Here is a 23,120-nt window from a genome sequence, read left to right as displayed (position 1 = left end):
AACGTGATGCTCAAAGGTGTTCCTTGGAACATTTCAGATTTTGGATTTTTGGATTAGGAATGCTCAGCTGGTATAAATACATATATTCCAGAATCTTGAAGACATCTGAAGCATTTCTGATCTCAAGCACTTTGGATAAGGGATACTCAACCTGTAATTTGTATATAGCAGAGTGAGAGTCTAGCTCATGCTTTGATCTTATATCTTGTTTCTTTCTTCAGTAAAATAGACTGTAAATTGAACATTAAACAGTGTACTTGGGACACAGTAAGGAATCTTTCATTGCAAGTGGAACACGAATAAAAAGTTTCCAAATATGAGGTTTCCTTCGTGAAACACTCATTTTTAGGAAAACTATTAAACCAAGGCTTATGATAAAGCATCCATTCCACATCCAAATATACCTTTCCTGTGTTAGCATAATTCTCTATTAAAATCACAGCACAGATTTGTTCACTCTAAGAGATGGATAAAGACTACATGGTTTAATGTAAAGATGGCCAGCTTCCCAGAAGTGGGATGATGGGAATTTTAACTTGATGCTGCTACTAACCTTCCTGTGGCTGTGAACTAGCCTCTTACTGTCTCAGGATCTCAGTGGTCCCATCTGTAGAATGTGAGCATTGGCCTCTGTGATCACGAATGTTCCTTCTAGCTTTATATATTGCATACTGCATGCCTGCTAGCTTCAGGAAAAATAAAATGTTTTCAATGGAAATATCAGATCACCAATTTGATGCCAGTGATTTTTTTTATTCACTGAAGCTTTATGTCATATAAAAATGTATGACATCTTACTGCTCTGCTGCCCATCTATTTTAGGCATTCTTCAACAGACTTGTCAGGGCTTATCTAAATCTTAGCACCTCTGAGGTGTGGCTGATTGCTTGGCAGGAGGAGGTCCCTGCATTTTCTTCCTCTTGTATATTGAAATCAAGGGAAAAACTGGTTGGCTTTCTGTTTCCTTTCATGGTAGGTAGACTTCTCTACATATTTTCCAGCAGTTCTTTTTGGCAGCCAAATCTGGAAACGGCAGGATGGAGGTTTTAGAAATAAAATAGGTGACAGTTGTTTGTCTCATGAATTTCTTCTATTTCCTCTCCCTAGCGGAGTTAACTGCCTCCTAGCTACAACACTCTGAACGTACTTCTATCACAGAGTATCTAGCAGTGTGACCAATAGCTATTTCTCTCTTTTACCTTTTCTGGATACTAAACCCATCATAAGTACAGATAGAACATGTCTCTGCGGTAGAACATGTCTGTGCTTAGATGGTATCTGGCACATACAGGTTGCTCAGTTAATGGTGAATGAATGAATAAAGAAGAAAAAGTTATGAAAGAAGAAAAACTGCAGCCATCTTTTGGTATCTGTGGCACGTTTGTTGCAGAACCATGATGGATGCCAAAATCCTTGGATGCTCAAGTCTCTGATATAAAATGGCATAGTATTTGCATCTAACCTACATATATTCTCCTGTATACTTTAAATTATCTTTAGATTACTTATAATACCTAATATAATATAAATGCTATGTAAATAGTTGTTACACTATATTTTAAAATTTGTATTTTTTTTATTGTTATTATTTACTTACTTATTTTTCCAAATATCTTTAATCTGTGGTTGATTGAACTCATGAGTGTGAAACCTGGGGATATGGAGGGCTGACTCTATACATTAATGAACACTACTTTCAATTATATGAAAATACCCACTTATGAAGTGGACAATTCAAATGTTTCCTCTTTGATTATTTTTAACCTGCCCTCCCAACATGAAGTAACCTTTTCCTCTCCTCTAAACAGTTACGTGTACTGTGTGTTTGGTAATTGATTATGTACTGCCTCATGACATTTTTTGCTGTTCTTACATTTTTTGATTTTCAAATACCTTATGACTTTTTTATTACAATTTTTTTTCCCATCAAGATTGTAAATTCTTGGAGGCAAGGGCAATTATTAAATACTATATTTGCTATTTATTTCTCTCCTCTCCTTTGGGGGCTCTAGTTACATGTATATTAGGTCAGCTGAAGTTGTTCCCGAACTCACTGATTCTGTTTATTTTTTTAATTCTCTTTTTCGCTCTATATCTTGTTTTGGATAGTTTTGATTTTTGTGTTTTCAAGTTTACTAATGTTTATCCTCTGCAATGTCTAATCTGATGTGAATCCTACCCGGTCTATTTTTCATTGCATGCATTGTAGATTTCACCTCTAGAAGTTTGATGTAGCTCTTTTTCATATCTTCAGCGTCTCCACTTAATTTTAGAACTTAGGGAATATAGTTATAATAACCATTTTAATATTCTGTCTGCTAATTTTAACATCTGTGTCAGTTTTGATTGATTTTTCCCCTCCTCACTGGGGGTTATATTTTCCTGCTTTATGCATGCCTGGCAATTTTTGATTAGATGCCAGACATTGTGAATTTTCCTTGTGGGTACTGGCTATTTTTGTATTTCTGTAAATATTTTTGAACTCTGTTCTGGGATGCAGTTAAGTTATTTAGAAGCAGTTTGATCCTTTTGGAAAGTCTTGCTTTGAAGATTTGGAAGACTGAAGTAGTTGTACTTAGCCTAGAACTAATTATTCTCCATGACAGAGAAAATACTCTTCTGTGTGCTCTCTTCATTGCCTAGGGAATCATGAGGTTTTCCAATCTGGCAATATCCTTTTGGATATTTCTTTCCCCAGTTTTGGGTAGTTGCCACGCATGCATGCACTGATCAGCACTCTGCTGAATACTTGAGGAGGATTCTTTGTGGCTCTTTCTGCAGCTCTCTTTTCTCTGATACTTTGCCTTGCAAACTCTAGTTGCTTTGGTCTCCCTGGACTGTTAGCTCAATTCACTCATCTTAGGCAGTTCACTGAGCACTGCCTCAATTCCCCTTTTTCTCCAGACATCTTGACCTAGAAGCTCTCTCAGGCTGTAAGCTGGAGGACTCGTAGGATTAATTTCATTTGCTTTCCTTCTTCCAGGGATCACTGCCCTTCATTGACTGTTATTCCAGTCTTGACAATTATCCTGTTACTCCAACTTGGCCAGAAATGGAAGTGATACATTTTATTCTTTCTATCTGAAATAATCCTCCATCCGCAGTGTTTCAATACTGCCATCCTTGACTCCATGTGACTGGGTTAGGAGCCCTTTCTCTGGTTTCCCATCATACCTGTGCTTACAATAACTTAGTGCAGCATTCCTCTCCCTGCATTGTTCTTGCATTTTTAAACCCTCTCTTTCCTCATTAGATTTTATTTCCTTGAGGACAGGGAATGTCTTTAATCTTGGGATTTCTAACACCTAACATAGACTTCGGCATGTAGCAGTTGCTCAATAAGTACTTGTTGAATGAATGAACAAATAGGATTCAATTTTCAAAATATCTGTTTTTAAACAACTTTCAGAAGTTTTTTTTTTTTTTTTTTTTTTTTACAGAAATGACATTAGATGTGCATCTTTGTGCAATTGAAATCTCTCTTAAATTTCTAGATAATTAGTTGTTGTTGATGGCTTGGGCATGGTTTTCACCTATTTATTTTTTGTAGCCTCTCATTAGAAGGTGTTAATAAGAGCCACCTAGTTGATACTTGAAATAACATGTGGAGGTAAAGGGAACAAGAACAAGATAACTGTATTCGATAAACAAAATGAAGACAACTTTTAGGTATCTATTTTATGGTTGACCCTCAAGTGTGGTATATCCCAAGTCTGCAAGGAGGTTGTTTACCTGAAGTGCCTTTTCCATGTTGGATGTACTTGGATGTCTTTTATCCAAGTAGACTCAGATGGTGTGCAAATAGTTGTATGGATTTGGTATTGGAAAACCTCATCGTTCCCCAGGCAATGGGGAGAGTACATAGATGAGTGTTTTCTCTGTCATGGAGAATAAATAGCTGTGAGTTGGTACATTCTTATCAACTGGAGACAATTGACAGTGGATATGTACCACTAGGGTTATGGTCAAGTGCAAGTTCATGCTATATTTGGATCTTTAAGAGTCAGTAGAATGAACCGTATTTGGTAAACCTCTTAAGACAATCTTGCTCCATTTCCTCAGCAGCTCTTGGTTACCAAAGGTGATTCTGGAGCCCCACCTCCAAGTCTCCATCCTGCACAGTTGGCATGATGGAAATGGCTTGAGGTTCTTATTCTTTCAGATTCAGTATTTTCATCCATGCAGTATGATGTAAGTAGGATAAGATGTAATTTGTCAGGTTGCTATGAGGAATAAATAAAGTAATAAATGTTAGTTGCCTTTCACAGTTTCAGGCACATGGGAATCCTCTCCCCCATCCCCAAAGTTAATTGAAAAGATAGCCATCAGCCTCTGAAGTTGAATTGTGCTGAGTGGTTGCCAACATTAAAGACATATGGAGTTATTGTATCTATATCTTTCACTTATCAGCTTTTCCTTGAAGGTTTAATGTATGTTCCTTTGCTTTTAGGCCACATGCTTATTTTCCTGAAATGGTGTCTTCTTGACTTAAAGTACAGTCTTTGCTTTTTTGTTCTTTTTTCATTGCTCTTGCTTAGTGATCCAGTTGTTTAAAGATATCCCTATCCATCCCTATCCTTCCCCCTTCAGATCTGTGGCCCAGACTGGGGGTGGCTTTAACTAACACCACCACTCTGCGTTAGTTAAGTAGAGTGGAATTTCTTATTCTACCTCTGAGATATTGATGAAACCTCTCCCTGATGCACAAATTAAGACTGGGTGTATTTTGCATATTTTCCTAGAATGACATAGTGATTCTGTGGCTAAACCAAGATTAGACTCTACCACTTTAAAAAATCTGACTTTTTGCTTAAAGGGTAAACTGTGTTGCTTCTAAAACTACCAGTTGAATTTAACTTTCAAGTGTACTTTGTATTTAAATCTGATCTTAGCGTTGTTTTGCCTTTTGTCTTGTTTAGATGAGGGTATTTTCTTCACTTCCATGATCCCTAGTGCCTCAGTGAGCTAGGCAGCTAGGTTTTTGATGCTGTCCAGATGCAAATTACGCTATTTATTCTCTTTAGCCCTATTTGTTTATACTTACAATTATGTCTTCCGCTATACTAAGTGCAGTACTCTGCACATAAAGAAATGTATGAGTATGTGAATGTATGGGTGAATAAATCAATATATTTCTATAGTTATTGTTTTAAATGTTTTCTGTCTTGGGATGTGAGATGGGATGATTGAATAGGAAATTAGCCTGTGTGTGTTAAGTTAGTTAAAGTTCTTATGGTACCTTTGTACAAACTGCCCCTTCTGTTGTATGTGTGCTGACCCACGTCATGATTCTCAGCATGACTAGAGGAGTCCTGGTGTGTTTCTGTCCTCACTTGCTCCCTGGGTTGGGCGCCTCTCTGCAGGGTACAACCAACACATTTATATGAAGACCCTCTGACTTTCATTTCCTGGCTGGCTGGGGGTTTTGGTATTGAGTGCTTTTTAGGAGGACAGTAACTTTATCCTACTCAGTGTTTTCGTGAAGCACAGGCCCTGCGAAGTTGAAGATTCCCTACTCTGTTTTGGTGACACTTTTGTGATGCTCTTATCTGTCTCTCTAAAGTCTGATTTAATGAAAATATGTCCTTGCATTGCCACATTCTACAAAGCTTATTTGATTTTTAAAAAATAAATAGTAAATATGTTCGTACATGTTGATTCTAGTGCCCAGTGCATAGTTTCTGCTCAATACTTAGCTATAATTATTACCTTATTTAAACTGCCTTAATCATTCATTCAGTAATCACATGTCCCCTCTGTAGGCTCTTCTCCAGATCTGGGACACAGACGTTACAAAGCTTGGAGCTTGTGTACAAGCAGCAGGCTTGATTGCCTGCCAGTTCACTGGAGAGATGCCGTGCTTGGAGGGTGGTGACTGTAAGGCCCTCCTAGTTGCCAGCCTCTAGGCTTCTAAGGTGCCCTCCCTCACTGTACACCTGGTCAATGCGTGGCACTAGCAAGTGCAAAGGATTTAGTGTTGGATGAGTGTGGATTTGAATCCCAGCTGTGATGTGGGCTAGCTCTGAGCTTCAGTCTCTTCTTCTTAAAATGGGAATAATAGGGTAGCTGCAATGTGTCATTGTTAACTAGGCCCTGCGCTAACTTCTTTACTCTGATTTTTTGAAATCCTCAAATAGCCCTATGAGGTATATCTTGTTAATGACTGTTTCTTATAGATGAGGAGCCTAAGGCACAGAAGGGTGAAGAAACTGGCCTAAGTGGTAAAGCTTTTCGCTGGACCCAGGCCTATTAGAGAACAGAGGCCATATTCTTCACTGTTAACACAATATCATGCTATCTGTCCAGACATGTTAAGATCCCTGTCACACAGGATCAGAGCAAATCGTAGCTATTATTATTATTACTATTAATGTTCTAAAATTCAGGCCTTTCTTCACCACACTGACACTGAGTATTATATATTGTAGCTGTTCAATAAAACTTTATTGGATTTAATTGGTTATGAATCTCATGTGTGGGAAGGTGGTTAACTTTTCAGTCTGTAAGGAGGAATGCTCAATAAAATATCTTAAAATTGGGGAAGTGATGAAAATATAAAATAATAACCAGAGAGACAAGCCAGTTTATGAGCTTCTGTATTGGAAAGCTGGAAAGAAGTTATTAATAAGAATAGAGGCTGGGAGCAGTGGCTCACGCCTGTAATCCCAGCACTTTGGGAGGCTGAGGCAGGAGGCTCACTTGAGGTCAGGAGTTCAAGACCAGCCTGGCCAACGTAGTGAAACCCCATCTCTACTAAAAAAAAAGAAAAAAAAGCCAGATGTGGTGGCATGAGCTTGTAATTCCAGCTAGTTGTGAGGCCGAGGCAGGAGAATCACTTGAAACTGGGTGGTAGAGGTTGCAGTGAGCCCAGAATGCACCACTGCATTCTAGCCTGGCAACAGAGCAAGACTCTGTCTTAGGGAAAAAAACAAGAAGTAGAAGAATGTCAAGCTACAATCTGGTGGTGGACAGCATTTGAAAATATTCTGGCTAGCAAATAGTGTTTTTGAGTAAAAGAAATAGACATGATGAATTGCTCATTTATGTGGCCATCCCTTATAACAATGATGAACAGATAGGAGGGTGTGCAGTCTTAAAGTTTAGAAACAAATTTGTCCTTCTAACGTCCTTCCCTTCTCTTGACACACTGTTGGTAATGGCCAAGATTCTGTCTTGCCTGTTGGAGTTTTGAGCGAATTAAGTTAGGATGTCTTGAAAATAGCTGGGCCAGAAAATGAAGAGGTTTTTTCTCTTTGGAAAGGGGCTTTACTCCAGGGAAGAACACAGCTGTCCAGGAGGAATCCGGTACTGTTGAGTCCAGAAACTCTGACTCTCTCCACCCTTTCCCCAGTGTTTCACTAGTAGAAAAAGAATGTTATTAAAGTCTGTGCTGAAACAAAGCTGCACACTGAGACATGGCTGCCAGAACTTTTATTTTTATGGTTCTCTTGAGTTTGGGGAGAAATAATTAAATGTTGCAAATGTAAAAATTGGGAGTAACATTTTCCATTTTGCCAATAATCATTCCTTTGGTTTTCCCTTGGATTTTATTTATTTCTTTCCCCTTTTGGGCATTGCTCTGTCATAGCCTGCATGAGTGTTATATCTCTAGGAAGGCCAGAACACCAGGCTTGGATGTTACATAGCCAAGAACATTGTATAGCAGTGCCTGGTTTTGCAACAAGACAGGTCTGTAGGAAATACCACTGCCACTGCAGCCCAGCACATTGAACTGATTGTGCTCAGGAATGAGATACTTCACCAGTAGGCTTACTGGAAGGCCTGTCTTTCTGCAACCATGATTTGCAGATGGGCTTATGATTGCCTTGCTGTTGGAAACATGGGAAATATTGTTTTGGGGGATTCTACTTTAAAATAATGGTACTCATCAATGAACTGGGAAATTATAATATCAGAATGTTAAAAAGGTCTTCAAAAGATTTTAGGAAATCTTGAAAGACAAATGTCCTTTCTAATTAAGCCAGTAGGTCAGTCTTCTTAGGGTTTCTGTAATAATATAGGACTTTGGAGTAGAGTGGCCTTTCCTGACAAGTCTAGGGTTGATTTATGTATCTGCTAAGGTTTATTAAAATAAAAAAAATTAAATGGCATATTCTATAAGGAAAATGAATGTTAATGGTATTTTAAGCTTAAGCAATAAATAATGGGTATCACATAATTTTTATTTGTTATTCTTTACCATATTTCAGGATCTTTTTTACTGTGAGGTTTCAATAAAATGCTTACAAATGTATTTTGCTGGACAGGCGCGGTAGCTCATGCCTATAATCCCAGCACTTTGGGAGGCCAAGGCGGGTGGATCATTTGAGCTCGGGAGTTCGAGACCAGCCTGGCCAACATGGTGAAACCCTGTCTCTACTAAAAATATACAAAATTAGCCAGGTATGTTTGCAATCCTAGCAACTCAGGAGACTGAGTGAGGAGAAGTGCTTGAACTCGGGAGGCAGAGGTTGCAGTGAGCTGAGATGGTATCATAGCACTCCAGCCTGGGAGACAGAGGGAGACTCTGTCTCAAAAAAAAAAACAAAAAAAAAACAACTTTTTGCTTTATTGCAGGCAGGATGCATTTCAAGAGGCTTATTTCCCCTTCTCTGTCTGATCTATCTGCTAAGTATCTTGGCTTTCTATTTCCCATAGCCCATCTAATCTTCATGTAGCTGTGAAAGAAGTATATCTTTGAAAGTAGAATTTTGAGTAAAGAAACCTGGAAGTTAGGGACTGATAACCAGGTTGCATGGCTCCTTGTTAATTTCAGCTTCAAGCCATGTTTGCGTCTTCTTGGGCCCTTAATCTACTGTTGAGCATGTCTTTTTCTTTCTTGGTGTGAATTCTGCCTCTTGGTATAGGTGGTATTTGTTAACATAACTCTGACATAAACGTGGAAACATTCTGTGTCTCATTGTCGTTGTCTATAAAATGGGGTTATAGGGTATTTCCTGACCTACTTAAGGTTACTGTGAGGATTAGTGAATATAGAAAGAATAAGAAGTATAGTATAAGCATAAGGTGACATACAATGAAGTATAACCTTTATTATTGAATTTCACTTTGTGACCTTATAAAATTTGATTCCTTTCAGCTCTATCAACGACAGCATCTTGCTTAGTCATATTTTTTTTTCTTTTTAGAAAACTTAGGTGCTTGTCCAATGCCGCAAAGCAAGTTTGGGTAAGGTAGGGTAAAAGCTCCAGTCTCCTAAGTCCCACAGCAGCAGGATGCTCAGTTGTGATTTCTGCCTTACTTTACCACTTGGGTAATCTTTCAGTGAAGGAGGTAACTATCTCTTCTTTCTTGGGTTAAAATAATACCTTAGTAGAAGCAAAGAACACTGTCACTTTAGTTCTTTTCAACCTTCATTTGCCGTCGCCCTCTGTGTCTAGGCATGATGAGCTAGCCTGAAGGTGACAAGACAAGTATGATAGATTCTGGCCTCCAAGGGACTGCCAAATCTAGTGGAAGGAGGTAAACAAATAAACAGACAGACATTTGGGAGTCTGAGTTTCCGGTGCTGCTCCTTACACACGTGGGCAAGTCATGTCTTTCTTTGGGCTCAGGTTTCCTAGCTGCACGTTAAGGTCCTAGAACAAATGTGCAGAATGATCATGATCACTTGAGGCCGCTTCTAATTTGTCACCATCTATGGGTCTGTGATAATCCCAAGCTGTGTGCTTGCCAACTGAAACTGAAATAAAGGAAAGCGATTAATTCATTTCACAAACTGAAATGAAGGAAATCTCTTAATCTGATGACATATTCTTCCTAATTATTATTTGTGATAAATTTCACAGACTACTTTTTCCAACATTCAGCACTACCGTTGTATTGTATTATATTGGAACATAGATGGCGATACTTGTTCAGTTAACCAAATGGTCAACTGCAAAAACAGCAGAAGCGGACATCTCATGATGATTTAATACAGGGCACAAAAATCAATGGTAGCATTAACTACTATTCGTGGCCTCTCTGTAGTGTTTTTAAGCTACCTTTCTTTTTTCCTAAAAAGGACCATAGAATAATAGCAGCTAGTATTTATTTAGTTTTTTCCTGTGTGATAGGTAAGTGTTGTTTTAAGTGCTTCCCATATAAAAACTCATTTAATCTTTACATTTTGAAGCAGGCATTATCTTCCCTAGAAGATAATGTTTAGAGATTAGACAACCGAGGTACAAGAAATTAAGTAAAACTTATTCATAATTACACAGCTATTAAGAGGTGGAGGCAGGATTCAAACTGAGGCAGTCAGCCTCAGGCAGTCTCATGCTTCGCGGCTGGACGATCGCCTAAATGAAAGCTGCTCACTCCCAGCCCACTGAGAACCTGGAGAAACTGGCGTTGTTATGCGGCCACAGGCTAAGAAAGCAGTGTATCAGCTTACTTGTGGCTCTAAACTTGGCCAGATCCTCAATTCTAAGGATTCTGAGAACTATGCACAGGTGTTCTCAGTCTGGATTCATGTCTCAGGTGACTCATGAACCCTTGGAAATTGTGTGCCAAATGCATTTATGTGTCCATGTGTGTTGTGTTGGTATGACGGGCTAGGCGACTTAATGGTTTTCTGCACAATATCAGAAGAGCCCCCACTCTGTCACTGGCAGGATCCTAGCTGTGCAGGCCTTTGTCAAATCTAAATCAAGATTCCGGGCTGGGAGTTAGGATATAAGTACGCATTGAACATGTGAGTGGCTATAGGAACCTGGAAGAACCAGGCTTTCCAAATGTCCTCCCCTGCTTGGAGCTCTGCTGCTGTGGTGCAGTTGTACAATGTCCTTTTTTCTCTTTGAAGCTTTCCAAATTTTTCAATCTTTTTTTTTTTTTTTTGCCTCCAGATTTTGGAAAGTCAAAATTTCAAGTGTTTTTTTTTTTTCCTTTTGTTTTACCTCTTCCTTTCTGGCTTTGTTCAGAAATCAGACATCAATAAGCTTTTTATTACTCATCCAATCTGAGTTCAGTTTCCCATTTAACTTTTATGAATGTTTTCTTTGTTAAGATGGGTTCTTTCAAACCCTGTAAAGAATGTTTTACTATATACTAACATAAAAATGAAGTGTTAAAACTAGAAAATCCAACTGGAAACACAAGCATACATATACATTTTCCTCTAGGCAATTTAGCTTCGTGGAAATTGAGTGCATCTGCAAGGGAATTTTTTTTTTAAATGTTTTTGGTAGTTTTGTTATTTGTATTACCTGTTTGGTCCTAGTCTTTATATTTGATTACTCTAGGTAGGTCTTTTTAGGACTGAAAATAGGTCACACATATTATGCTGGTCCCGATATTAGAGAGATGATAAAATTCTATTACAAAGTAATTTTGTCATGCTTTTGGTCTAAATGAGTCATACAACTAGCATGTCCGATGTCATTTTTTGCTGTAATCTTGAAAACTTTTACTGTCTATCCCATCCTTATATACTGCAACAAACTTCTATATTATTTCAGTTGCAGTTCAGGCATTGCCCCTGACAGGCTTAACTTCAAGTCTCAGTTCTGTTACTTAGAAGCCATATGACTTTGGGCAAGTTTATTTAATTGTTTGGAGTCTTTTTTTTTTCCTACGAAAGGGGAAAACAATAATTATATATTGCTCAAAGGGTTATGAGGAGTGAGGTCAGGCATGGTTATATGTTTCACTCTGGCTTTTTGCAGAGTAAGCACTTGATAAATGATGCTCATGTTGTTGATTGTCATCATCATCATTAATATGTGTAATATGCTAGGTATACTGCTTGGCATATAGTGAGCATTAAATACATATTTATGGGATTTTATTGTACATAGTGCTTGTGACTGAATCAGAGGTTTCCAGGGATAGCATTTTGCTCAGTAGATGAATAAGAAGGACATCATTGAACAGAACAAATGATGACTCTACCTTTAAGTCAACAAATTTCGTAGTGAGGTGGTCTTGAATGCAAACAATGAAATGTGGCATGTCTAGTGGAGGAAAAAAACCTAACAATCTTGAAGCTGTTTTAAGGAGTAGCAGTTGCCTAGTCACCCCAATTGCCAAAATTTTCCTTCTCTCCCTTGAATGAGGAGAAGAGAGGGGCAGAAAGGTTACTGGTTGTGTTCATTAATTTTCTTTCAAGAACTGCCACATGTCACCAGCGGTGCCCCCCCCCCACCCCAGCACCAGTGCTGTTTGGCGGTCTTCTCTTTGCCCCAGAGAAGCCAAAATGTTAAATTGGTGGAGCTTACTAGATCTGACAGAGAAATTCTTCACGTCTGGCCTGGATGTCTAAGTAAATTTGGTGTACTCCTTGTGGTCTGGGGCAAATGCTGGAAGCTATTAGAATTCTGAACAAAACCCTCCATTCAAAGACTGCTCGTTTCCTGCTGGGGTAATCCAAGTATCAAACATTAAGAAATATGGGCAAGGCAAATGTGGCTGCTCAATGCAAAACCCACCAAGGTGTCTACGACATCTCCCCAAATGACTTAGAATGTTACTTCCACTTGATCATCTTGAATAAGTGGTTTCTTTTGAAACCAAGAGCTCTACTTTTCCTACAGCAAGTATAGATGAGAATTGCCTGAATTTCCTCTTGTCAGTCAAATTTAGAAGAAGAAAGCTTTCTCCTTCCCTTGAAGTTCTAGGGACCTAAGCTTTTTTTTGTGTGTGTTGTTTTGTTTTGTTTCCTTCTCCTTTCCTTATGTGTTTCCTTCTGAAATTAAAAAGTATCTTTCATTAGTTATAGTTATGGATCTATTGTTTTAGGCTAGGCCTGCTCAGTGGCTGGAAACAATTTTATTAAGAAGGCTTTATGGAGAAGCTGTGGTTTATCTCATGAAATATCTGAGTTTGTCATAAATTGTTTCCTTTCTGTACGGAAATTTATTTTCTGTGAAATTCCAGGTGTTCTTTTACATAGGCTTGAAAGGAAAAGATTTGATAGTCGGTTCAGGTTTTTTTCCCTAAGAAGAATATTTCCTTGTGATGGATTAATTGAGGATGAAATCAGATTAACATAGGTGAAATCACTGGGTAGGCATCGTGAAAACCATTATTTTAATTAATCTAGCTACAGTGTTTATCCAGCCAGCTATGCAGCTGAAGGCTGACATGTAGTAGCTGCTACACTGTTTGGCTCCTATACTTAGACTGTATGGGGACTCCTTTCTTAGATAGTCTCACTCCTGCTAGACTGTAAACTTCTGGAGAATAGGGACAAAGCCTTGTTCATCAGAGTATGCCTGGTACATTCCACTCTAATAGACATAGAATTAATACTTTTAAAAAGTGAACACATGAATAAGACATTTGTACAAAACTTGAGTGTTAGAACAGGTTTTTTCACAAAACAAAGCACTCATGGAGGTTTACTGGTTTTCCTACTATGTCTTTGACCTTTTCCTTAGCTTGTGTCTATGCTTTGTTTCCTGTCTATGAGATGGTGGAGACGGCGAGTCCGGTTTTCTTTCATCATTAAGGGATTCAACTGCATTACTTAATCGTCCCAGTCGTGTTCCTTTCCTGCTAGAATCTGTGTATGAGATGTAAAATCCATGAAAAGATAATGTTGAACAGGAAAAATTAACCTACTTTGCTGACTTTTAAGGAGTTCTAACTGTGCATGATAGCAGGCGACTACGTTGTCAGTAGGCAGCAGACCTGTGTTATGTCAGGGGTAACAAGGTGGCTCACTTGTGGAGAGTTTTTTGTCTTTTCCTTCAAGTTATGCTGACCTCTCCGATGAAAATATTCCGCATCTAATAAAAGTCAGAGCAAATTTATGGCCCTGCCCCTGACCACTTGTCCTTTATCCTTTAAAAGAAAAAATAAATCTAGGATAAGATCCATAGGTTACTGTTGGACCATGGAAATGGTGGGCAGGGGCCAAATATTCCACCTTCCTTAGTCTGCTTATCTTTTCCTGATTCCGGCTGTCTGGGGGATGCTGAAGCTTGTGGCATGAGGGTTACTGCTGAGCGTGGTCATGCCATTAGTTCTATTTGGAAACAAGCTGTTGCTGTCCCTGCCTGGAGGGCCACACGCCTTGGCACCACACTGAAGAGATCTCAGGCGTGGCTGAAGTGAAGCTGCTAATCAAAAAGCAGCCATGACAGGTCAGGACGAATCAAGCACAAAGGAAGACATTCTGTAATTAAAGGTCTGGAGAAATACTCGTGCGTTTGTTTGTCTGTTTTTGTTTTTCCCAACGCTGTGATAATTGCTCTTTCTACCTGTTCCTGTGGGTTTTCTGTCATTTTATCACGCATTCAACAAGTATTTATTAAGTCTCTGCTTTCTGTGTGCTGTTTACCTATGTGCTGTTCACCATACTTCTGGGATTACTTAAAGCAGTTCGTCAATGAATGTGCTACTCAGGAATGAGTCGAGTCCTTAGGGATCTTGTCACCTAGTATGAGAGAGAGAAATATGAGGCAGAGGGAGGCTGGTCCATAGGATATGGCAGGAGGCAGAGCCAAGGGCTCCAGAGTCTGGTAGACTTGCGATCAAATTCAGGCTCTACCACTTACGAACACGTTTGGCTTTGGGCAAGTTACTTAATCTTGAACTTCAGCTTCTAAATCTTTGAATTTGTGCGTAATACATACCATCCTGGAAGGGTTGCTTCAGAATTGAATTAAGCTGTGAAAACGGCCTGGCCTAGAGTCAGCACTTGACAAATGGCTTCTCTTATGATTTTATTATCTCCAACGAGGTACTGATTACCATGTGAGTTCAGGGGAGGCAGTCACCACCCCCTGGACAGGAGTGAGAGGATCAGCAAGGGGATCAGGAGTTTCAGGGGGACATGCATCTGCACTGAACTTGGGAGGATGAGTAGGATTTAGGAATGTAGTGAAGGAGAATAGAAAAGAAACTGTATTCAAGACATGTTTTCACACGTTTTGTTTTTTAGCAAATGGGCACTTATTTTGCATCATTTTTATTTGCAGTATATGAATCAAATTGTGAGATTACTTAAGCCTTGGCTTGAATCCAAGGGCCAATAGTAGTGTATTTCTTTCTTCTGCTTTATTTTGTTGTTCTCCCCAACCTTCTCTGAACAGCATCTATTAAGTGATTTTAGAGCCTCCTGACTTGGCTGTGTTGGAATCTCTGCATTAGTGGGGACACCCTCCCAATTCCTTGTTAGGATCAGATGTGTTTTAGAGAAGGTGTCTGAATTCCAAGTTCTCTGTTGTTTCTTGGAACCACAAAAGCCTAGAGCTGTTACAGCAGGATGTCCCTAATGTGCATGGCAAGCCCTCGACAATGATTATGGCAGTTGTTACCATTATCGATTATTTGTAACTTCTAATAATCCAGAGTTTAAATTTGTCAAAGACATGCTGGTCCTTAGTGAGTCTGAATATACTGGTATCAGCCCAGTGTCCTTCCACGCTGGTCTGCCTCTCACTGTGACTGGGCCATCTTTGGCCTTTGTGCCTGGCCTCTATGCCAACCTGCCGAGTCCTTGAGCTGCTATGCACCTTACTATTTCTTGTCAGGCGTGTTAAGAAGGGGTCTTGTGTCCTACAGATCAAGGAAGGACACAAGCCCCCTTCTTAGCAGGCCTGACAATAGGAAGCGCTCACCACAAACCTGATTCACAGTACTTTCTCCTCTTTGTACTTTCTGATCTGAATCTTCCTCTCTTCCATACACATTTTTTCCCCTAGTACAGAACTTAGCTTTGTGGTGCTGGGTTTTTAAGGAACTCAACTTGTATCCACTGTAGTTATAATCTTGCTGGTCTTTCTCTGTGTTACAAAACAGCACTCATGGAAGGCCTCATTCAATTATTCTAGAACACCTGTTGAGCTCCTAGTAGAGGCAGAGTGCTGTCCACCAAATTTGTGGCTGATGGCACAGAGAATGATCAAAATAAATCTTGCAACTGAACATAGTTTCTTTAGACAGAGACAGAAGTAAGTCAGTCAGTCCAGATAAGTATCCTAACTCTTATTTTCTAAATGTTAATGCTTGACTAGCATGTTATAAAGGTAATTTGTTTTTAGTTGTGCCACATAATTATATACTCTGTACATAATATGCTTTTGAAATTATTATTTAGTGCACAAATATTACAACAGAAACTGAACTCAAAACACGAGGAAAAATGTGTGGGGGCTCGCCATTTGTACAAGTAAAACTTTTAATATATTTGTGTGTTCGCTCATAGTTCTTATCCATGAATTCACAACTTTTGTACACAGAGGAAATCATACTATAGATACCATTTACAATTGGGTATTCTGTTTTTCCCCTTCTTCTCTCCACATACATCATAATATTATTCATGCATGCTCTAATGATCTGCATGCAGACACTTAGCTGTTCTTAGAGAGCCCATAATTTGGACCTGAGCATCTAGAGGAAGCTGCTGGCCCCAGCCCACTTAGGCACTTTCTTTTCTTTTTGTGGTGAGAGTAAGACTTAGGGATAGTAGCAAGAATGCCCAGACTTTATCGTCCAAGGCTATGCTAGTATTTTCATCAGAAATCTAGAGGCATGGCCTATCAAAGCCTCTTTGTCTTTCTCATTCAAAGAAGAGAATTTAGAAGGAAATATTTGAAGGACTCTGAGACGCCCAGGAGAAAGGTTCCAACACTATTACTTTTAGTAGACCCAGTTAGGTGTGGGTATATATTAATAGGAACTAAAACACATAGCAATTTGGTGTATTCTGGAATGCTCTTGACTTGGGCTGAATACATTTGATGCTCCAGGTGTTCTCGCTGTCTCTATTTCTGTCTTCTGCCTGTCATTCTTCTCTGAGGGTGAGTAGTATCCCTTCCCAGACTAAGGATGGAAATGTTGAGGGGTATAAAATGATAGCTTGAAGCTTTCCAAGAGTCCCCAAAGTGTGCAGAATGCATATGAAATTATCCAAAAGGAGTAGAGGGAGCTGGAAGTGCCACTGGGAGTGAGAGGCAGGGGAACCAGTGGAGTAGAGAATAACATGGGTTGAAGTCACAGAGCAAGAGTGCAAAACTTTGCTCTGGCACTAGCTTGGTGGCGTTGGGCAAATTACTTAATGTTTCTGAATCTTTCCATGAGGAAGATAATTACAGTGCCCACCTCACTTGGTTGTGGTCGGTATTAAACTGGATAATGTAAATAATGCACTTAGCACAATGCCTGGCATAAATAATAAGCACTCAATAAATGTGAGATGTTATTGTTGTTATTTCCTGCTTCACATTATAATTTTATTGCTTTCCAGACTAGTGTCTCTGAACTCAGGTAGTAGTGGAGTCTGTGAGCTGTTTTCAGTATTTCAAAATCTATGAAAGGTGACAGTTCTGGTCCCCATAATAAGCACATGACAGATGGAGTCTTTGAAACATGTTACCCACAGGGGAAGAATCCAGAAGGGGTCCATTGTGTTGAAAAGTTGAGCCCTTGAGCTGAGGAAGTTAGCAAGTGCTTCAGTGAAAGCTTGTGGGTTTCCAGTAATAATGGGAGTAAATAGAGGGATATCATGAGCAAAAAAATCTTGATTGGTTGCTATGAGGGATCCTTCTCCTGCAGAGCATCAGAAGTTTTTGCACTCTGGAGTCCCCAGTTGCTCTGTCATGTTTACCAGGTTGTAGAGTGTGTTATCACTGCCAAGCACCTTGGAAGCAGTGAGAAAACTACTAGACAAATGGAAACCGGTTTCTCTATCCAACTTGGTAGAACATTTGCTCCGGGCAACCAGACAGACTCCAGGAGACATTTGTCTTTACAGTGCCTTTTTTGTAAAGCTGTAATTTAAACTGACATCACTGGATTTTGACATTGCAACAAGGTCTCTGTAGACGTCACACTATGTTCATTTTCCCATGCTCATCCCTACTGGAGATTGATGGGTTTACACCAACATGGAAGCTGGTTGGAATGGAAACCATCCAGAAAATGATTAGGGAGCTTGAAGCTCTCTGAAACTGGGCATAGTGTGTATTAAGTCATTACTGTTTTCATGAAACTTGTCTTAGCTAGGGTCTCTTAACTACTTGTTTTCTAGTTTTAAATAATGAGTCACTAATTTACACTAATGAGATGCAGTTGAGATTAAACACCAATCTTATACTGCGTTTGTCAAAGTATAAGAGCTTACCTGAAATGTAGCTTTGCAAAATACTCTACTAAATAAACTTGGTGGAGAAATAGCAACAAACAAACAGACTGGTTTCAGCAGAAACTAACAGACACACCTGTGAAGGAATTCATGTTTAATATTGGGGTGGCCTGTTGTAGGCCCCCTTAGTAAACATTTAAATTTCACCTTCCCTGGTAAATTTGAATACTTATGTGTCTGTTATGAAATGCTATACATATCCTCTTTTGATTTTCTGCCTGTGAATTCTCTACTATGAGAATTATTTCTTAAAAATGGGAAGTGGCAAGGCATAGTAGAAAGAATATAGGCATTGGTGACACACAGATTTAGCCCAGCTCCCAGTTGGTGGCCAGGTAAGTTCTTTCACCTCTTTTTGCCTCGATTATTTTTTTCTCCCTGCAACATGCGGGTGGTAGTACTCATAGGGTGGTGCTCTCCAAACACTTAGCAGAGGTGATAATGTAAGTAGTGAGCGTAGCGCCTGACATATAGTTGCTGTTTCCTAAAGGATAGATTGAAAGATATGCATACCACCCGGTAGAATTCCTCTCAGATTTGTTCAAGGCCACCCAGCCTTTCTTGGCCTTTTCTCCTGTGATTGGTTAGCGTGTGTTCTTGAAGGCAGTCTGATTTTATCGTTGGCTCAGAAAGCGGGGAAATATTTAGGAAGCCAAGCCTAATGTAAGAGAACTTATCTATTTTACTGTAGGATCAAATACAAATGGTTTTTGGATTATCTGTTACTTCTCTTCATTAGTGGTGCTAATGGAAACAATTATCTTCATAGACTTTCTTAGTCACAATCTCTTGGTTTCCTCAAATCCCACAACAGCAAGAATATGTTGTGGTTTTTATAATCTCTTTTGGCTCCCCAAACCCAAAGGACAGTGAGAGGGTGGGAGATGATTTGAGAGGATATTTACATTCCCAGGATTTTCAGATATATTTATGATTTTGTTTTCTTGGAGATAGCATTCCAATAGAGAGGTATTCTGTTTTCTCTTTTTCTCTTCTCTCTCTTCTCCCCAAATCGAGGTAGTAAGTGATGGGAGAGACCTGCTATGACCTGCTGTCACCAGATCCTGCTATGATTTCCCTTTGTACTCAGTTCTGGAGTCATCAAGGCTGCATGGAGACATGTACCTTCCACTGATACGTTTGCTCCTTGATTCAGGGCTGAGTGCCTGTTTGAGTGATTCTGGCTACGGCTAAATGGTGTTTCTGTTTCCAATGGTATTGTAAACTGTAGAGTAAGAATTTTTTGTTGTTGTTGTTGGGAAAGCTTGTTTTTCTTCTTAGTGTATTACCTCCCACTCTACTCCTTCAACCTATTCTTTAAAATACAAAACAAACAAAAACTTGTATTGAGGCAACACACAGAAGGAGTGAGCAGGACTAGGCTGGAGTCTTATCCTGACATGGTAGAATCCTGTTACCATCTCTTTGTAGACTAATTTAAAGTGTTTTGACTGATTTATATAAATCTCTCAGTCTGTTGATGAAATCAAAAGAAACAGTATCATTAAAAACTCACAGGATTTGTTCAGGCAGAATATTCTTTATTTATGTAAAATTCATTATCCTATCTAAAAGGATGTCTTGAAATAGCAGAAGATTTTTATTGTTTTTTTCCAAGTAATACATGGTTCAAGAAAAAAGAAATTTTAAAAAGCCACACTAAGAGCAAAACTAAAATAAGCATGAATCTTAATTTTAACAGACTACAGTAGTCCATGGGAAGTATTGCCTGCCTTGAATTCAAAACCGTTGCAGTGGTTTTGATTGGTTTTTTTACTTGGAAGTTCTGGAATGTATTTATAGATCTTGACCTCAGATACTTCTCCTGACTCAGAAATTGTAAAATGTTTTGCTAGAATAGTCAGCGGTGAGAGACCGCTACTGCTGTACATTGGGCCCAGGGCTAACGTGTTAGAAGCTGGTCTTGTCATCATGATGCTGATGCCAGTTTCTTGTTCATGTAAAAACATTTCAAAATGGTCAAGACATTCTCTAAGTACAAGATAGTTATTATTGAGATATGCTCGTGAATAAATTGATGAGAGGAACTTGAGGTAAAGGAAATGAAGGAGAGAAGTTGCATTTTTCCTGCATAACTACTCTCTTGTTTTAGAACATAAATAGTCCTTTGGCTTATTTTCAAAGTGTGGTATGTTTCACTTTTGTTCAAATTGGTCAAATTCTCAATGTAAAAGCCATTTAAAACATTTCTTTTTCCTTCTTTTTTGAAGGTTGCTTATTTTGGCCTCTTAAAGATAATTAAGAGTTGTAATTTGTGAGGATTTTGATGACTTTTTTGGCAGTGGTAGTGCAGGACAGGATACACAAATCGTAGCATCTGCTTATGAGCAAGGTCTCATAGATCACTTGTCCAACTTTCCATCGAGGGCTGAGATGGCTGGTCTCTGTCATCTGTTCTTCCCACTTCTGCTGGTTACATTATGGAAAAAGGATTTCATTGATGAGTGAGGTGTACTTCCACTTCTGAAATACAAAAGTCATTAAGCTAGGGAGCATTTCCTTCATTTGATACCTGCTGAACACTCAGTAAAAATTGATGAGCAAACGAATGATGAATGAGTAAGGTCCTGGGGCTGATACCTACTTCTTAGAGTTGTTGAGCCCCTCTTGAAATTTTTGGAGGATGATAAATGTGTGCCCTTGAACTTTCCTGGTCCGGGCCAAACAGCCCCAATTTCTCCATCATCTTTGGACATCGTTTCTTCATTTTCTCTTCTTGCTCCCTACAGTGCAAGTTTCATTTTGTCAGTGTTTTTTTATAAAATACTGTAAAGTTATCTGAATGAAGTAGGCCAGGTAGAGTCTGATGAGTGTAGAGTATGGTGGAGCATTTCTCTTAAGGTTCTGGGTACTGTTATTATCCTAACAATGAAACCAGCATTTGCTGCGCCTTTTGGGGTTACCATGCCTTAGGTGAGTAATGGAATGGCCTAGAGAACAGCCTGAGGCCAGCTGTCTTGGTTTGAATTCAGACTCACCATTTATGAAATGTTCGACTCTGGACAAGTTGCTTAACCTCTTTGTAAACTTGCCCTCATTTGTAAAGTTGAGGATAATGATAGTACTTATTTATAAAGTTATTAAAAGAAGTAAATAAATTAGTTTGTGCCAAGTGCCTACAAAAATGCCTGGAGTGAAATAAACACACTGTGGTAGCTTTCACTGAACTTACAATGAAAAACATCCATATCTTACTATGTGAAGTGCAGTTAATTTTTTCAGCAAGTCTTTAGAATTAGACAGGGCTATGTTTAAATCTTAGCTCTGCTGTGAGTTTTGGGGCAAACTGCTTCGCCTTTCTAAGCTTCTGTTTCCTCATCTGTTAAAAGGGCATCAAAGAATAAACTCAGTTGAATTTATGAGCCTTAATTAAGATCTTTGAGGGCAGAGCCATGGTTTACACTTTGCTTTTTTTTTTCTTTTTTAACTTTATCTGGTATGTCATGTTTATAGTCACTGCTAAATTAAAATAGTAAATATTTAAACTGAGTTTTCCCTTCAGTCTACCTTGTTGTAGAAAAATGAAATTCTTCTATGTTACTTAAAACTGTACACTCACAAATTTATGGTGGTGTTTTGCCTGGTTGTTCTGAAGAATGTATTCTACTTGCCACCGTGAACTGGGCTTCAGGAAAAATAGGCTTCCTTGATCACTTCTCTCCTCATTAACTACTGTCTGGAATTTCGAGGGAATACATAGGCTGGTAGCCACATTGCCTACTAGTCTTGCATATGGCCTGTGAGGTGGGTAAGCAATCAGGTGAGTGACAAAGGTTATAGTCAATTTTCCTGGCACTCTGGGATTTATTTTTGTGTCCTTGAAGCTTTAAGCAAGTCAGTTTTAAGGTTGTTGAGACAGTGGGAGACTATTTTTAAAAATGGTTTATAATTATTAATATTTTCAAATCTTGGTGGGATTTTAAAGGTGGGTTAAACTGCTAAAGTGAATATAAGTTAAAGCCAGTTAAATAGAGGAGTCCGTCGTCCATTCTGTCTTTGGTGTGCTTAGGATTTCATAAATTTTATGGCTTTCAAAATCTTTGCCTTGTTTTGAATGTTTCTAATAAGATGGAGTGAAATGGCTTACACCTCATGAGACATGGAACCGTTACCCAGGAATGCTGCTTGGCGCACATATAAAGAAAGCACTGGTCTATTGATTCATAAAAAATGTGTGGCTGATTTTCCTGGGACATGTGCATTATTTTCACAGAAGAATTTCATTTTTTACTTCCTCCCACCCTGTGCATCACTTGCACACGTTTGCAATTCATCAACTGTGATTTCCAAAACTTCTGCCCCCTCCTCTCCCTAACCACCCCCATCCAACTACCTAAAGAGAAAGATATTAGATGGGGAGGAGGGAAATTTTCTTAAATGCCTCATTTTTGTGCCTATAAGGGGCATGGTGAATTTGAGAAATGGTCTGAATATTAGCCCAGATGACTCAATGCAATTATGAAACAAATTGGAAGCTGTTTCCATGAAAGGGAGTATACATGCATGTGTTTTCATGAAAGAGTGTGTGTGTGTGTGTGTGTGTGTGTGAACATGTGTTTAGGTCAACTCTTTGATTTGTTCTCTTTCTTCTTCTTTTTATTGTTTCAAGGCTATATTTTAGGTTGGCTGTACAGAAATGAGGTTGCATTGTAGAGCCTCATCCTCTAAACCCAAAATACAGCAAGTATAAGACTGCTTAGCGCATCCAGTGAGAATCTCATGTATTATACTCTTACTTGTCATTGAGCTGCCAGATAAAAATGAATAGCTTTGTCTTAGAAAGCAATTACTCTTCTGCAATGAAAACAACATTTTAAAAGCTCTACCTGGTATGCTATGTGCATTATTTTTCCTTCTGAAAAAACTTTCTTAGAAAATGAGGGCATGAAATGATTAGTGCTAACTTTCTCTTTCACATGTCCAACTTAAGATTTTCTAGTGAGGCAGTTATTTCCCCTTACATGCTTGGAGTAATGGGAAGTGCCTGGCTTTCAGTTTTGTT

At 38.9% G+C, this 23,120-nt stretch overlaps 1 protein-coding gene and 1 long non-coding RNA gene across 2 annotated transcripts in view; both read left to right on the top strand.

The window, feature by feature from the left end:
* The window catches only part of ROR1 (receptor tyrosine kinase like orphan receptor 1), a 403,384-nt gene that overhangs the window by 78,291 nt on the left and 301,973 nt on the right, over nucleotides 1-23,120 (top strand). The gene's annotated exons all lie outside the window — the stretch shown is intronic.
* Nucleotides 8,511-22,931, top strand: LOC116563911. Its single transcript, XR_004274630.1, has 2 exons — nucleotides 8,511-12,647; nucleotides 22,641-22,931. It is a non-coding gene; the product is annotated as an uncharacterized LOC116563911 (long non-coding RNA).

The sequence above is a fragment of the Sapajus apella genome, unplaced genomic scaffold (assembly GCF_009761245.1).
Source record: "Sapajus apella isolate SASKATOON/1434 unplaced genomic scaffold, GSC_monkey_1.0 scaffold36, whole genome shotgun sequence".
NCBI classification, from domain to species: Eukaryota; Metazoa; Chordata; class Mammalia; order Primates; family Cebidae; genus Sapajus; species Sapajus apella.
The sequence above is the reverse complement of the archived record's forward strand: the minus strand, read 5'-3'. Positions and strand labels throughout refer to the sequence as shown.